This window comes from Eptatretus burgeri, chromosome 17 (genome assembly GCF_056783735.1).
Source record: "Eptatretus burgeri isolate ZD-2024b chromosome 17, Ebu_testis_v1, whole genome shotgun sequence".
NCBI lineage: Eukaryota > Metazoa > Chordata > Myxini > Myxiniformes > Myxinidae > Eptatretus > Eptatretus burgeri.
Genome location: NC_140977.1, coordinates 46,540,960 through 46,559,084, shown reverse-complemented (window position 1 = coordinate 46,559,084; position 18,125 = coordinate 46,540,960). Strand labels below are relative to the sequence as shown.

General features: G+C 40.3%; 1 long non-coding RNA gene across 1 annotated transcript; it reads left to right on the top strand.

Moving 5' to 3' along the window:
* The first annotated feature begins 8,176 nt into the window (after positions 1-8,176).
* LOC147009975 (uncharacterized) lies at positions 8,177-17,567 on the top strand. Its single transcript, XR_015053078.1, has 4 exons — positions 8,177-8,344; positions 14,195-14,290; positions 16,354-16,394; positions 17,211-17,567. It is a non-coding gene; the product is annotated as an uncharacterized LOC147009975 (long non-coding RNA).
* The last annotated feature ends 558 nt before the right edge of the window (positions 17,568-18,125 follow it).

The window sequence follows — 18,125 nt, the reverse complement described above, 5'->3', positions numbered from 1 at the left end:
GCAATGTAAAACCCTCTTCTGCACATGCTGACTACCTTAGAATGTGAATTTGACACAAAAAATGTAACAAGAAACATTGTATCGATATATTAATACTGAACGACCAATTTTGTGCTTCTCCCGGCGGTCGCATCACGTTTTTCTCGGTACTGTGACCTGAGAAGTTTTGACACGGTGTTTGTACGTCAAAGTAGACACATGCACAAATCAGGGGACTTCTTCACAAGGAGTAGTGTAGACCAAAAGTGTTGTGTGCAAGGACGTTTTGTAGGCCTCATGAGGTAAGGCCATGGAGTACATCGACTGGGATCCGGCTCTTACAAGAGCCGCCACTGGTTGTCATATTGGGCTCATGGAATGGAATCCATCTGTGATGGGGTTTCGGCTATTCTGTATTAATCTGTAATTCTGTTTCTTCCAAAAGCAAACAATATGTATCAACTTCTTCACTCTCTCCTCTTTCAATGCATAGGGAAGTATCCACTCGATTAGACTTTATGGTTTCCTTTTGAGCACTCAGGTCAACCGCATAGATTGTATACAGGCTTTTAAATGCTGTCATATCAAAAATGGGTTCTTTATTTCCATTGCTTTCACACACCTTTTGGTAAGACTTGTGTGCTTCAGCATAATCATTTTTTTTCTCAATTAATTTCCAATCTATCGCGTGGATAAAATGTTCCATCTAGAGAAACGCGAAGTTGTTTCACCTTTGCATAATCACTCAACGCATTATTCTTATCAGTAGCAGTATCACCATCTGTTTTTTTTAAAAATGAGCCACAGATATCATGGCTTTCCTTCCAGAACAGCCAAATTCCATGTGAAAGTGGTTTGGTTCAGTTTAACATGTTGGCATCTTCTTTTAAGGTATGATACATTGAGTGGTTTCTTTGAGTTAAGTTTTCTATTCAACATCTCTTCTGTTTTAAGATTAGGAGCATATTCACGAATATACCAACTAATTTCATCAATTAGAAATTTATTCTGAGCAGCAAAGCATTAGCCACACCAAAAAGCAATCTATTTTCATTATCATTCATTTGCAGTTGAAATCTAATTTTAAGACCATAGAGAACTTTATCATGATCACAAAATCCAACTAGAGGGGGAGCACTCGGTAGAGTGCAAAACCTCCGCCGCCAATACTGCTGGGTCACTTAAGTGAACCTGATATCCTATTCATTGTAGGTCAAAACGGATGAGACTCGACTGAAGCACGATTGAATAAACGAAACTAGATCGACGCGCATGTGGAAATGCCAAAAAAATATAATCGAAATTTTTTTGAAAAAAAAGTTGCAAAGTTTCTGGGTTTTTTTTCTCTAACAATTTTTTGGGGGGGTTGGAAATCACTTAAAACATGTAGAAATGCAAAAAAAAAAAATTCAAATATTTTCAAATAAAATCGAAATTTTTTTGAAAAAAAGTTGCAAAATTTTCTAAGTTTTTTTTTTTTGGACCAAGTCCAAACTCTAATGGCATGATCCTTGGACCATACCTTTTCCCACCACCAAGTTTTGTCGAAATCCGTCCAGGAGTTTTTCCGTAATACTGTTCACAAACAAACAAACAGACAGGGGTGAAAACAGTAACCTCCATCCATCTTCGATGGCGGAGGTTAAATATACCTTCAAGATGAACTGCCACATTAAAACTATTACCTGCTTTTGTATTATCATTATACATTCCTTTTCTTTGCCTATCTCCAGGGTCTGTGTTTGTTCCCGTTGCCATATCAGGAATAAAACCTTCGACAGATCCCTTTCCCATTCTATCACTAAATGAATATAGTGTAAATTTCATCTTTTCAGATGTAGCAGAGACATAATCAACTGCTTTAACTTCTTGTGTTCCAATATACAAACGAACACTATTATATCAAACATTTTCCACAAGAAATCATTTACGAGTGTAGCATTTGTGTTATTTGCAGCCTTAGCGAATGTAAATTTACACAACAAGGAACTTTCGGCTCGATTCAAATAAGGTTGATGATTATTTATTTCAAAAGTTTTTGTTCCATTTGTATTCCAGTCTGTTCCAATTATGGCATTTACCTTGAAGTAGTCTTCTTTTTTAGTAGAGTTTTAGTAGAGCTACATCTTGGCAACAGACTTCAAAATTAATTAATAGACCAAGTTTTAAGTGAGTGGAGGTGTTTTCAGAAAAGTTTTGTGCTATTCATTTGAAAAAAGAGAGTATTGAAATAGACAAACCTATTTATATAGGAACATCAATTCTTGACTTGTCAAAGTCGTTAATGTATGACTATTACTGTACTAATTGAAAACAAAAGTATAAGGATAATGTATCATTGTTATATATGGATTCAGATAGTTTTATATTAGAAATTAATACAAGTGATGTATATGAGGATATGATTGATAAGATTGATATATATGATACAAGTAATTATAAGTCAGGTGATGTGTTGTTTTCATCTACTATATAAATGGCAGTCCTTCTGTCTGTCTGTCTGTCTGTCTGTTTTTTTGTGACGAATAAGCTCCTAGACCAGTGAACCGATCTTGATGAAACTTTACACATATATAGAACTAACATTCAGCTCCAGGATGTGCTAAGTGGCTCTCCATAAAAATGAAAAAAAATAAATATATATATATATATATATATATAAAATAAATAAAATTTCCATTAGAAAAAAAAATGGCTTTCGAATAGTGTGCCGGCGAATTAATCATAACAAAAGGCTTCATGGTTAAAAACGCTAGGGTTTTTTGAAATACAAAATGTTCATATTCATTGACTTTTTAAACATACACATTCTCCTCCTGTTATTTGAATTCTCGAACTGCACGCGCATGGCAACAGCTAACTGCTGATCGATCTGCTCATGAAAGAGCCAGGCAAGCGGAGTCAACTGCAGAGAGAGAGAGAGAGAGAGAGAGAGAGAGAGAGAGAGAGAGAGAGAGAGTCATCTTACTGCTGATATATCTGCTCATCTACTATATAGATGGCAGTCCTGTCTGTTTGTCTGTCTGTTTGTTTGTAACCAATAAGCTCCTAGACCAGTGAACCGATCTTGATGAAACTTTACACACATATAGACCTAACATTCAGCTCCAGGATGCACTAAGTGGCTTTCCATACAAATGAAAAAAATATGTTAAAAAAAAATGGTTTTCGAATAGTGCGCCGGCATATTAATCGTAACAAAAGGCTTCATGGTTAAAAACGCTAGAGTTTTTTGAAATACAAAATGTTCGTATTCGTTGACTTTTTAAACATACACATTCTCCTCCTGTTATTTGAATTCTCGAACTGCACGCGCAAGGCAACAGCTAACTGCTGATGTATCTGCTCATGAAAGAGCCAGGCAAGCAGAGTCGGCTGCAGAGAGAGAGTCGTCTTACTGCTGATATATCTGCTCATGAAAGAGCCAGGCAAGCAGAGTCGGCTGGAGAGAGAGAGAGAGAGAGAGAGAGAGAGAGAGAGAGAGAGAGAGAGAGAGAGAGAGAGAGAGAGAGAGAGAGAGAGAGAGAGAGAGAGAGAGAGAGAGCGCGCGTCGCCTAACTGCAAATAGAGCGTCACACTGATGGGCAAGAGAAGCACAAAACTCACGTTCCAGCTTTCTAGGTCCGGGTTTTGGCAAGACATCGACAGTTGCCACTGCTGCTAGAAACATTGAGTGGCTCAAGGCCGCCTTCAACTATGACCTCTCTGAGGATTACAGCAGTATAAAGCCTTCCTTCGATAAATCTGAGGAATAAAAGAAGCCTTCCCAATTTTCTCCATACAACTAATGCCTCAGTCTAACTAGCGTGAGGAAAATAGGGCAAATTTCCCGGGTATTCCCGGGTAGTCGGTTAGTCAAAGAATAAAAACCCCGGCTAGTCAAAGAATAAAAAGGTTATTGGTAAGTTTAAAGATGAATTGGGTGGGAAGGTAATGAGTGAATTTATTGGATTGAGATCAAAATCTGATGCTTATAAGTATATTGCTAATAATAATAATAATGAAGGGTGTGATAAGAAGGTCAAGGGAATAAAGAAAAATATAATCAACGAAACAATAAACTTTAAACATAATTACAACTGTTTAACCTTAAAGAAGGTAGAGTACAGAAAAATGAATACAATAAGAAGTTATAAACATCAATTATATAAAGAAGAGGTAAATAAAGCATTAGGAGCTTTTGATGACAAAAGATATATTTTAGAGAATGGAATCAATAGTCTCCCTTATGGTTATAAGTATGAGTGTTAAGATATTGGGTTAGGGATTTTAACGGGCTACCGCCGTCTTTTTTGCTAATTTATAAATGATAGAACCAAGCAATAACCAAACCAAAGAGTGGAGATGTAATCAGCCTTGGTATTTAGATGGAAAACATAATGAATGTGAGAAATATCAAATAAGTCTTATTGAAGAAATAACCGGGGTAAAAGTAGATAAAACAAATAAGTGGATAAATTTAATTACAAATAAGTTGGAGGATGTAAAGAAAAAAAAATCCTTGAATGGACTAAAAACTTTGATGGTTATCAATTGAACAATGGAACAAACAATTTACTACAATCTCAAAATGATGTGGCTCAGGAGGTGGTCAAACAAGAGCATTAAGAGAAGTTTATCATTTCATCTCTGCTCAACAAAGATACTTAAACCAAGAACCAAGTTCCAAGTTATTCTTTGTGAAAAAACTTGATGGAAATGAATGTTATAAGAAAATGAAGTTATTCCCTAAAGTAGAACATGGGAAAATATTCATTGGTTCGCTCTTTGAGTATAATGAAAATATAAAAGGACTGTGATTATGTTGGGGGGAAGAAGTGTTTTAATCAGTAAGTCTCAGTTTTTCATTTGCTTATATGGGAGGGAAGGGGGTAGGTGGGGAGGGAGTGAGTCTCCCATTTTGAGCTTTTGGGACTTGGGTCAAAAAGTTTTTCCCTTGTTGGGTGCTGAACCCAAATACGAATGTTGCTGAGCTATCACATCATTCATTTTAATTACATGTGATTGTTTTTTTTTCTGATGTACTTCATCATTTTGTGCCTTGTAGTTGATCTCAGTGGGACATCCTCTGAAATAACATGAAAATCAATGTGCGATGGTATTCAAGGTGCTGTATCATGACTATTACCAAGCATTAACATACGCCCTTTGAATTTCGTACGCGGCTGTTTTCCACTTCGGTTATAAAAGGTACAGTGTAACTGTTTTGTAAAGCAATTTGGTTATATGCAAATTCATACTGTAGGTATATTCAAGTATAAAGAGAACATCAGAAGGAAACTAAAACAATTTGTTTGCAAAGTGTTTTATGGAGTTGTTTGTATCGGTCAGGTCAGGCATGGGAGCATGCGTCATCGCTGCGTCCACTTTCTGCCGGTACTCCAGGAGCCTCCATCTGGCCATCCCACAGGCAGATGCCTGACCCATCCCCATCTCCTTGAGGTGCCGATCAACCTGCTGCAACACGAGGTACATGGTCGGCCCGTTGGCCTCCTACACTCACGAGGCTCCCTCGCTGAGAGAATCTGGTGAGCAGAATCAACATCAGGAAAATGGGCCACTTGTCCATACAGCTGCAGCTGATGCTCACGGACTATACAGGTTACAAACCTCATCTGAGTCTCTCTCAGCAACCGCTTGTTGGACACAAAATCTGACCAGTGATAGTCAAGGATTCGCCGAAGAGACCTGGTACCGAAAGACTTGAGTCTCCATCTCAGATCCCTGGTCAGAGTTCAAGTCTCACATCTGTCCAGCATGACCGGAAGCACCAAGGACCTGAAGACTCGGACTTTCGTCCTTTGCACAGGTACTAACAGCGCCACACCCCATGATCCAGTGAATTCATGACTCCCCAGGCCTGACCCAGACATCTATTGACTTGTTGCTCACAATATGCAGACTGCAGAGTTATGAATGCCACTGCCAAGGTAAATCAAAAGAGAGTACATAACTGCATGCAACATGAGTACAGCATTTCCACCTGCCTTGAGAAGTTCAGCATGGATGCCACAGATCCCAGGAGCTTTGCCCACTTTCAACTAGTTTACTGCAGTCTGTGTTTCCACAAACGAAGGTGGTTCACAGTTGATTGGATGGTCAAGAATAGGGATAGTAATGCCCTCGACATCCAACTCAACAGCTGCTGGGTCAACCTGGTACAGCTGCTCAAAATAACTGGCCTGGCAGGCCTTCACTTCAGACTCCTCTGTAAAGAGCCCACCACCCTCTGCTCTCACAGCAGTACACCGAGGGATGGGCTTGGAGGAACGCAATGCGCGAATTCATCGATAAGCAAGATGAGAATCACCTGACCATAGGTGATGCTCTACCCTTTTACATATTCCTCACACATAAGCCCCCTTGTCTGCCCTCAGCAAACGTACAGTTTTATGCCTCAACACCCTGAATAGCTCAGTTCTGCCATCAAGCCTGACCCTGTGACTGGTCAATGGTATCCAGTGTCCCTTGAGAGACAAAGTTCCTCTTCACCTGACGGTGGGGTCCAAGACACCTTCCGGCAACACCAAGGATGGTAGTCTTGAAGGCACTCCACAACTCTTCAGGATCCCTTGAAACACCCAGATCCCTTAGACCCCCACTTAACCTATTCACAAACTCCTCAGCTACCCTTTCATCATTGAGCTTGCCAACATACAGCCTAGATTAGGATGGTACCATTCTCTTGGATTTAAGCTGCAGCTTCCTAGTTGTTACAACAAGCCTATTGAGGAACTGAGCACTCTGGTAGACCCTGCAGTTCTGGAGCAATCTCCAGCAACCATCAATGAGAACATGGCCAATCTCCTTTGCCACACCAGCAGCATTGGAATACCAAGTCCAGTGATGTGGCTGTGGGCGCTGACACCAAGAATGAGCCACCCTAAGTCCACGACATCTTGTAAAGTCAAGGATCTTCGTACTATTCTGGTTTTTCATTCCAGACCCATGGGGACCAACACATGTCTCATAACCATCCCTATCATAACCATCCCTAGCCAGTCGATGCATGGAAATCCCCCAAGACTAGAAGAGTATCTCACCTGGGACACTGATGAACTATCAACTCAAGTGTGGCATAGAATGTCTCCTTTGTGAGATCACTCTCCTCAGTCGAAGCATATACAGAGACTAGGGAAATGACCCCCAGAGAGTGACGAAAACTTGGTCTCGTAATATGCTCATTGACCGGTGCTGCCTCGATTACCATAGGAATCAGCTTGTTGTGCACAGCTACAGCAACTCACTGGGAATGGTAACCATCAGAATGACCAGACCAGTAGTAGGTGTAGCCAGCACCATTATCTCACCACTTCAAGGTCTCTGAATCTCAGAAAGTGCTGCAAAACTGATGTCCAGATGCTGGAGCTCAGATGACAGCAGAGACAGGTGATCATCCTTTCTTAGAGTGAGGACATTCCAAGAACCCACCCAAAGGGACAGCCTCAGGTTAATCTGAGGAGACCACTGTCTGGTGGATGACAACTCAGCACCACCCTGATACACACTGCCTCAACGTGATCCATCAGGGATTCCCCATGGTTTCACTCCTGTAATCAAAGAATGGGGGTCCTGAAGGCTTTGCCCCAGTCCTTTCATTCGGTGACAGGAGGTACTCCCACAAAGAGGGTTCATCTTAGTTTTATTTTCTTTTTGTGTATTTTCCAAAATTAATTGTTTAATGGTGGCCGGAGAGTAAATCCTGCCACCAACCTCTGACAAATGGGTAACCCAACTGCAGGAGGATGTCCACGGACACAGTTGGGCACCAGATATGGATGGTTGTTGGCTTACTTGGAGCTCTTCTGCCCTTCGACGCATTTTGTTTTTAATCCGGTTGGGTGTCCATATCCATACACTCTCCCAACCAGGAAACCTGGTGGGGGAGTCAGTTAAGTCGCCGACAACCTGACTGTGAAACAGGTAAGTACAGATTTACATGGTATCTGTAGCAAGTCACAGATCTGATCTGGCCTGACCTGACAATAACATCTTTCTCCAAGTGAAGGTGGGAAGTAAAGTACTTCCCACAACAAGTGGGAAATTAAATAAATCGAAGTTGTTTGAAGGAGAATGTGTCAGGAGCGGAATGTCGGGATGGAAAATTCTGCCATTTCATGGACATAACGTATAGATAGTCCCTTTTTAATTTTTGTTTGCTTTTGGTTGTTTGTAAGCATTGGTGCCCTTTTCAAACAACCTTTTATCAGACAACTAGTCAGTGCAGAGTGAGCAAAGAGAGTCTGTTCACGTCTGAAGCCTCTGCTGTTCATCCTCAACCATCCACGACAAGATGAAATCTTGGGTTTATCTGCCGCTGCTGCTGCTTATCTGCTTGGTTGCTTTCACCAATGAGGAACCCCAGGTAAGTACCAATATATTCTGCTTTTCGTGTTGAAGAATAGAAGAGAAAGCATTCTGTCAATTAATTATTCTTGTGTTGTAGTGAAATAGAAGACCAAGAAGGAATCTGAAGAAGTAAAGAGTAAAGATGTAGTCATCAGGGGCAACCTGGACAGGATTCGAGTTTCAACCGCCACTCCACAACCCTCAAACCAAAACAGGAGCAGCCAAGTGAGCCTCACAGAAAAAAATTCTGCAAGAATTCACTTCTCCTTGGAGAGATAGATATAATGAAAGAGAAGAAAAAGCAAGAATTCGAATGAATAAAGAGAATTATAAAAATAAAATAAAAATTCGAAAGAAGTGTGAAAGGAACAAAGATATCAGGAAGAACCTGGTCAGATAGATTTCAGTAGTTACTCCCCAGACTCAAACGCAGCAGCAGCTACAAGGTACCAGAGGTCTGCAACAACACCCTCACTTCACCTGTCTGGGAGGTGTTGGGAGGGGGCTAGTGGGAGTTCTATTGCAAGTGACACTTCTTTTTTTTATTCTATTTTTTATACAATGTTGAACTAACACATAGAATGTATAACAAGATTAGCAGGAGATAAGAGGGGCAGGAGAGGAAAGGACAAAACAGTGGGGAACAGAGACATTAGGAGTTCTGTGGAAGAGAGAGAGAGAGAGAGAGAGAGAGAGAGAGAGAGAGAGAGAGAGAGAGAGAGAGAGAGAGAGAGAGAGAGAGAGAGAGAGAGAGAGAGAGAGAGAGAGAGAGAGAGAGAGAGAGAGAGAGAGAGAGAGAGAGAGAGAGAGAGAGAGAGAGAGAGAGAGAGAGAGAGAGAGAGAGAGAGAGAGAGAGAGAGAGAGAGAGAGAGAGAGAGAGAGAGAGAGAGAGAGAGAGAGAGAGAGAGAGAGAGAGAGAGAGAGAGAGAGAGAGAGAGAGAGAGAGAGAGAGAGAGAGAGAGAGAGAGAGAGAGAGAGAGAGAGAGAGAGAGAGAGAGAGAGAGAGAGAGAGAGAGAGAGAGAGAGAGAGAGAGAGAGAGAGAGAGAGAGAGAGAGAGAGAGAGAGAGAGAGAGAGAGAGAGAGAGAGAGAGAGAGAGAGAGAGAGAGAGAGAGAGAGAGAGAGAGAGAGAGAGAGAGAGAGAGAGAGAGAGAGAGAGAGAGAGAGAGAGAGAGAGAGAGAGAGAGAGAGAGAGAGAGAGAGAGAGAGAGAGAGAGAGAGAGAGAGAGAGAGAGAGAGAGAGAGAGAGAGAGAGAGAGAGAGAGAGAGAGAGAGAGAGAGAGAGAGAGAGAGAGAGAGAGAGAGAGAGAGAGAGAGAGAGAGAGAGAGAGAGAGAGAGAGAGAGAGAGAGAGAGAGAGAGAGAGAGAGAGAGAGAGAGAGAGAGAGAGAGAGAGAGAGAGAGAGAGAGAGAGAGAGAGAGAGAGAGAGAGAGAGAGAGAGAGAGAGAGAGAGAGAGAGAGAGAGAGAGAGAGAGAGAGAGAGAGAGAGAGAGAGAGAGAGAGAGAGAGAGAGAGAGAGAGAGAGAGAGAGAGAGAGAGAGAGAGAGAGAGAGAGAGAGAGAGAGAGAGAGAGAGAGAGAGAGAGAGAGAGAGAGAGAGAGAGAGAGAGAGAGAGAGAGAGAGAGAGAGAGAGAGAGAGAGAGAGAGAGAGAGAGAGAGAGAGAGAGAGAGAGAGAGAGAGAGAGAGAGAGAGAGAGAGAGAGAGAGAGAGAGAGAGAGAGAGAGAGAGAGAGAGAGAGAGAGAGAGATATATTGGGCGGAGAACACGGGGTATACAAGATGGACACTACAGGGACTTTCCGGTCCTTACACGACAGAGACTTTGAGGAAGGAAAGCAGGGAATTTGAAGGAGTTGGGTTTGGGGTGGATTAGCGGGGGTCGAAAAGATCATGGTATTGGATGGAGGAAGATAAGAGGTGGTGGTTAAAATCTGTTTTGTACACTTGGAGGGAAGAATGGAATTGAAGAGAGAGTGGGATTTTGTTCCAAAGATGAGAAAAAAAGAGTAATGAAAGAGTTTGTTTAATGCACCTAATAGAAATCCTCTGCCGGCATTACTTGCAAGACGTTCATACCCCACGGTGTCCTTTGCAAAGAGGAGGTGAGCTATTGCCGGCACCATGAAAAATTCCAAATTCCTGCCCAAACTACTGCTGGGAAGGCACTGGCAAACCACCCAGAATAATCTATGCCAAGAAACTGCTTCGGCAGCACTCCTGTAATACTCTGTCTTTGGGAAAGAGTATGTTACATCCGAATCATAATATAAATCCAGATAATATAATCTTACAATACTTTTGAACATTCAATCAACGCAATGTTAAAGTCGTACGTGACAGTCCTTTGTGACAAACTGGATGGATGTTCCTTGGTGCAACTCCTGGACAGGCTATGACTCGGATGTTTGTGAAAACACACACTGTCACAGTGCCCATTTGATCTGTTCGACGGAGTATCATGCATTTTTGGGTGATTGTACATCAGTATCAAACTCTGCTTCAAGTCTGCAATTAATTTCTAGAAGTTTAACTTGCTCAGTCAAAAACAATTGCCTTCTTGGTTTTAATGTACAGGTCAAGCAACTGGAAACCATCTTATTACCTCCGGCACCAAATTTGGGGTCTTGTGTTCTATGAACTCTCAAATTGTTGATAAGGTTATGTTTTCACTCCCGTCTGTCTGTCTCTGAGCAAGATATCTCAAAACGTTATGGACGGATTTGGATGAAACTTAGTGAACGGGTTGGAGGTGTGACGAGGACAAATTGATTAGATTTTGGTGAAGGTCTGGATCTGGATACTGGAATTTTTAAAGTGATTCTTCTCCATGGAGAGATGGGGCGAAAAAGAGATCCAGCCTGGCATGTACTCCACAGATCCAGCATGCACTCTGCAGATCCAGCATGCACTCTACAGATCCAGCATACACTCTGCAGATCCAGTATGCACTCTACAGATCCAGCATGCACTCCATAGAGTGCCATTCTAGTTTGTTAATTTACTCTCTCTCTCTCTCTCTCTCTCTCTCTCTCTCTCTCTCTCTCTCTCTCTCTCTCTCTCTCTCTCTCTCTCTCTCTCTCTCTCTCTCTCTCTCTCTCTCTCTTTCACTTTTTATTTCTCTCTCTCTTTCACTTTTTATTTCTCTCTATCTCTCTCTCTCTCCCCCCCTCCACCTCTTTCCCTCCTCCACCTCTCTCTCTCTCTTTCACTTTTTATCTCTCTCTCTCTCTCTCTCTCTCTCTCTCTCTCTCTCTCTCTCTCTCTCTCTCTCTCTCTCTCTCTCTCTCTCTCTCTCTCTCTCTCTCTCTCTCTCTCTTTCTTTCTCTCTCTCTCTCTCTCTCTCTCTCTCTCTCTCTCTCTCTCTCTCTCTCTCTCTCTCTCTCTCTCTCTCTCTCTCTCTCTCTCTCTCTCTATATATATATATATATATATATATATATATATATATATATATATATATATATATATATATATATATATATATATATACAGGGGGATGCAAAAGTCGGTATACAGGAAGGATTATACCAGTATTACCAGTATTATAATAGTGGTGCTTGGATTCATTTAATACTAGAATTCATTTAATTCATTAAAATCATTATGACCATTTTTAATATTGGTATGCTATTATTGATATGCTTGTATAATCAATAAAATACGTTTTGTGCACACGTTTTGTTTTTCAGTACTGTATACCTACTTTTGCAGCCCCCTGTATATATATATATATATATATATATATATATATATATATATATATATATATGTTCTTCCTTCGGCTGCTCCCGTTCGGGGTCGCCACAGCGGATCATCCGTTATGATCCGCATACTGATTTGGCACAGGTTTTACACCGGATGCCCTTCCTGACGCAACCCTGGTCGCCTCTTACGACACAGGGATAAGGATTGGGTTTTGCCATGATTCCGGGCTGCCCTACACCCTCTCATAGCGCAGCCCAGTGCAGAGCACCCGTCCTCAAGCGATCCTCTAACCCAAGCCTCCGAGTAGCCGGATTACAGGCGCACGCCACTACGCCCGGTATATATATATATATATATATATATATATATATATATATATATATATATATATATATATATATATATATATATATATATATATATATATATATATATATATATATATATATATATATATATATATATATATATATTAACATTTTGGCACGCCCCTTTCTTTGTTCCACCATCAAATTTTTGTTCCTGCATGAAATGAAACAAGATTTGGCACATATACTAATGATATTATTGTCTTCCTTAAGAGGCCCCTCAAAATTCGTTTTGATGCATTTTCACAAACTCCAATGGATTCCATTCAAATTCGGTACGATTATGGCTTTTGGTCCAACTTAGATCACTGGCTATAAATTTTTTCCATAACACTTCCGATATTCGAAAAAATCGATAAATCGATATCCCTTTTGGGATTTTCCAATCAAATCCACTCAAGTTTAAGGCCTACGGGGGACGCAAATTTCCACTTTGCCCCAGGCGCTGTTTACCTCCGCTACGCCAAGCTGTTAGGGTTAGGGTTAGGGTTAGGGTTTGGGTTAGAGTTAGGGTTAGGGTTAGCTACCCTAACACTAACCCTAACAGCTAACCCTAACAGCTAACCCTAACCCCAACAGCTATCCCTAACCCTAACCGCTAACCCTAACCCTAACCCTAACAGCTAACCCTAACCCTAACCCTAACCGCTAACCCGAACCGTAACCGTTAACCCCTAACCGCTAACAGCTATTCAGGAAACTTGCAAGAAAGCCCGGGCAACACTGGGCTTTCTTGCTAGCCCGAGCAATGCCGGGCATTACTACTAGTGTGTATATATATATATATATATATATATATATATATATATATATATATATATATATATATATATATATATATATATATATATATGTATACATGCTGTATATACTGTATATACTGTATATAAATACATGCTGTATATACTGTATATACTGTATATAAATACATATATGACGAGCACTCCCCTGATCTCCACTGGAAATAGTCCTACACGAGCACTCCCCCAATCAATGGAGGTCGGGGGAGTGTTCGTCACACTCCACATGTTTTTGATTTACCTGCCGATCGCATTATATGTCTTCTGCGGTTTTACCAAGTGAGACATAATCCACGGTGATGCTCACCATAACAGTCAGGAGGTGCATCTGATAAAATGTATATGTATATGTGTCTGTGTCTGTGTTTGTGTCTGTGTCTGTGTCTGTGTCTGTGTCTGTGTCTGTATATATATATATATATATATATATATATATATATATATATATATATATATATATATATATATATATATATATATATATATATATATATGTATATATATATATATATATATATTTGTATTCATGAATTCATGATGTCCACATTGAAGTGAAACAACTTTGAAGCATTATAACGGTTTATGTATAACTTTTATATGTGAAGTGCAAAGTGTACAACACAAAGGTGTCGGATATTGTTCAGCTGACAGAGTGCATCACAGTGGCAGTGACCTCCGTAATCAACGAGATGTTCGAAAATGTGTGGAGGGAAAATTAGTACCATTGTGATTTAGTCCGTGTTACGAATGGTGCACATGTTCAATGTCTACTCGGATTCTAACGTATCCTGATGTACCCAAATGATATTCACCCAAACAACCAAATGAAACTCAAGCATCCTGACTTTGAGCTGTGTGAATATTCCTCCGTTTGCATTATTCACAAAAAATTTATAAGGCTTAAAAGTTGGTTCATGTCAATGTGGACACCCTGTATGTTTCTGTCCCTCCCTGTCTCTCTCCCAGATAAAAAGGAACTTTCTTTGTTTTACAGCGATGGCGTTCGAGGAAAAGAAGTCATGGATTAAGAGTCACCTGGAGCCGCTCAGGCCATAATATGGGATTAAGGAGAATAAATAATTTTCCAGTGGTAAGGAATGACTGGAATACATTTAAAAAACAAAATTTTTCTATTTTCATTTTACTAACCATTTTAAGAAATCTAACCATTTCATTTTCTGGACATGGGACCATGAAGCATTGAGGGATTCAATTGCTGAAAACTTTTTCCCCCCCAAACTGAACTGACAATATTTTCTTTTCTTTTTTTGAAACCTGCTTGAATCAAATGGCTTTTATACAGGACTTGTATGCACAACCAAGTTGCACATCAGGTTCAGACACACCATGAGCTGCAAATACAATCAATACCAATGATCACTCTCGCCGACAAGAGAACACGCACTTGTTCACCACAGCTGTTTCCAAGTGTGGAAAACAAATAGAAATGACTACAACTTTGGAAGAAGGCCGAGACTTGCATTAGAATGACAGAAACCTCAATATGGCATTGAGGTTAATCGGTCTTTCTATTTCAAACGTCGACCCTGCTCCATCTTTGTCGATATGCTATTTTCTTTATCCCTTCCTATTAACTGATTAAATTGGCATTTTATGGCTTCGGCTGAGTAAAAATCGAAGGTAATTTTTGATTCGAACCCCTTCACAGCCACCCTTTTCCAATATCTCCCATCCACTGTAGTCCTTTCTTCACTTCTATTCCGGATCCCCTTTCCATTTTCTCCAGTTCCTCTCACAGTTGGCTATCCTACTTTCTCAACAAAAGTTACCTGCTTCCCTTTCTTTTTTTCATTTTCCTTTTTTCACCCTACAAAAATAATATTTAGATGGCCCCTAATCATTCCTCTCTTGCCCAATGACGTATTTACTTTTATGAAAAGCTTCAAAGGAGGATGATGTCCTTATCAATCTTCATAACCAATGTTCGTATTGCCAAGATCTTCAGGATTTCCTTTTGTGACATCATAGAAGCCTGACCCTATAATATACAAGTTGAGTAACCCAATCAAAATCGGGTTTTGTTGTTTTTTTTAGCTCCGTCACCAAAGGTGAACGAAGGTTATGTTTTCACTCCCATCTGCTTGCTTGCTTATCTGTGAACAGGATATCTCAAAATGTTATGGACGGATTTGGACGAAATTTGGTGGACAGGTTGAGGGTGTGAGAAGAACGAATTGATTCGATTTTGGTGAAGATCTGAATCCAGATGGTGTAACTTTTTTTAATTACCCAGCGCACACAAAGCGAAAATGGGAGTTAAGCAATACTGGTTCATGTCCGTTCGTCCGTCTATCTGTCTGTCCATCCATCATCAGTTTATGATTGTCAGTTTATAATCGAGGAACGCCGAAGTTCAATTGAATGTGATATTTTGAACAGGAATTGGAACATGAATGGGAAGATGAGTTTGCCGTTTTTTAAGTGGTTTCCGATGAAATCGTCTCGACCGCACATGCGCAGAGAGGAGTGAGATAATATTTTTAACTCGGTCTGCCTGTCTGACAATCAAACAAACTTTTTCAATCATTCCAAACTGGAAACTTACTGTTTTTAAGGACGTCATAAAGGACACCTACAACAGGCATGTTAAAATAATGTAACGTGCTAAATAAGGTGGTGTAGAAGACACTACCTCAACAGCGGTAAACTTCTGTAATATTTTTTATTCTCTTTGACCATTAAAATCTTTATTTAATTTAATTACATGTTTGAACACTCTGGAGCACAAATCGCCTTTTTGGCAATTTCAAAACCGTTTGGCACATTTTTACATCATCAATTGGACAAAATATTAGGGCATTTTACATCATCACGACCAATCAAATTTGCAGCTCGTGGACTCCGACTCCGTCCTTGTTTCACAACACAACATGGGGTAATGTGTTCTCCGAACTCTCCAATTGTTGATGAGATCAGAAAATTTAAGCTGAGAATTATCTTCATTTATCTTCACTTACATTCATTTAACCATGTATTTTGTAAATACCAAGTCCTAAACCTGACATTAATAACTTACATTCAAAAAATTGTTTTGTTTTCAGAATTTTTTCTCGTATTGATCGGATTTTAATTTGATGACATGCTCTTGTCGTCATCGATTTAATGATGAAGGAATGTCATTGTTCCGTGCAGAATCAAACTCAGAAGGTGGTCAGGCTACCATCATTTTCTTGGTGAGTTAAATCATGCATCTTGCTCATTAATTATATCAGTAAAATTATTCTTTAATTGTTATTGATGATGAGGGAATAATCCATCAAGAGGATGAATGATTGAACGACTCTCCCAAAGGAGAGTAATCAACCGATTGTTAAAATGGATCAGAGAAACTGGGATGAGATGTGAGTTTTGAGCCAGGGTACCGACACACAATGGCCTGTTTTGTTTGTGAGATACTACGTGTCAGCAACTTTGACGTCATGTCCTCCACAACGGTGGCATTCTCCGTGATGCAACGTCTTGCTTCCAGGGCACCAGTTTGATAGGTTGAACTGGGATCCTCCATCGTTTTGTATGCAGCACGTGAAAGCCTGACTTACATCACTTCGAGGGGCGTGGACGTATCGTTGATGCAATACCCCCTGTATTTCCTCACCTTGCCTGTGAAACACAAGGGTGACGATTCATAGCTGGGTCGAGATGGCTCAGAGGTGTGCGGGTGTACCCCGAGGCCATGTGTGGCCGTGCCTGTAGGCCATCCTCTGCCAGCCCCAGATCCTTGATAATTATCAAACTTAGAAGAGACGTTCTAGCAGCACTCATGGTCGGAAGACTTCCGAGCAGTCACGTCAGTTGTGAACTTTTCACAATAATCTTGAAAAATGACAAATTCCATTTGTGGTTAATCTTAAGGCATCAAACGAATATGTTGTGACGTTAAGAAAATGATGACATGGTTTGAATGTGGAAAGGAAATGGGTTAAACCAAGTGTGAGAAGCGATTTTATAACCCATCAATGAATCGCTCATTTTCTGTTCTTCTTTTTCAGAACGAGACCATTGTACCTGCAGTCCGCAGATTGGACACCTGGACGATGTACACGACCATCATCATTTGGAAATATATAATACCCTCTTGTGACAATTGGACTAAATCTACATATTGATGGGAAAATAAAATACATGACCGACTATCATTTAATCTATATACATTCTGCTTTACCAATTCATAATAACATATCAGATTGTGCTTCAGGAATTGTTTTGATATTCGAATCGAAATTTAAAAAAAAAGGATTTATGACAGACATCTGCAGAACGTGAATCGCCTAGCGACAAAGCCATCTCGTTTCGTGCGAGTATAGAATGGTTGATATTTCTCACTCAATAAAGGACTTTTAAAATTGTCTCTTGTCACAACATATTTAGTACACGTCAAAACCAAAGAATAACCCGTAACGTGAACCCACTTCATTTTTGGAAGAAGATTATGATAAAGAAGAGGAGGAGGAGGAAGTAGAACGTTTCAGTTATCCACCGTGAAGCATTTTTAGAGGTGCTCACGTTTCGGTCATCACCCTTTCCGCAGAGTGCGTGAGAATGTGAAAATAAGTGAAATTTATCGGTTGATGTTGCGAAGTCTCTTCCGACAGACTGCTGTTCAGACGAAACTTGGTGGGTAGATTGGGGGTGTGATAAGGACGAATTGATTGAATTCTGTTGAAGATCCGATCACCGGATATGGTGATTTTAAAAGTGATTCTTCATCATTCAGAGATGGGGCCAAAAACGATGGACGATATAGCATGATGTTTCAAAACCTTCTCTGGACGAGGTAAACAACACAGGATGCCTCACTGGAGTCTATAAAATTAGTATCATTCGCTAAAAGTATAACCGTAAATATCCAAGTGCATTCAAAACGCGCAGAAATTTGGAACAGCCTTGCTATCTACTCAATATCT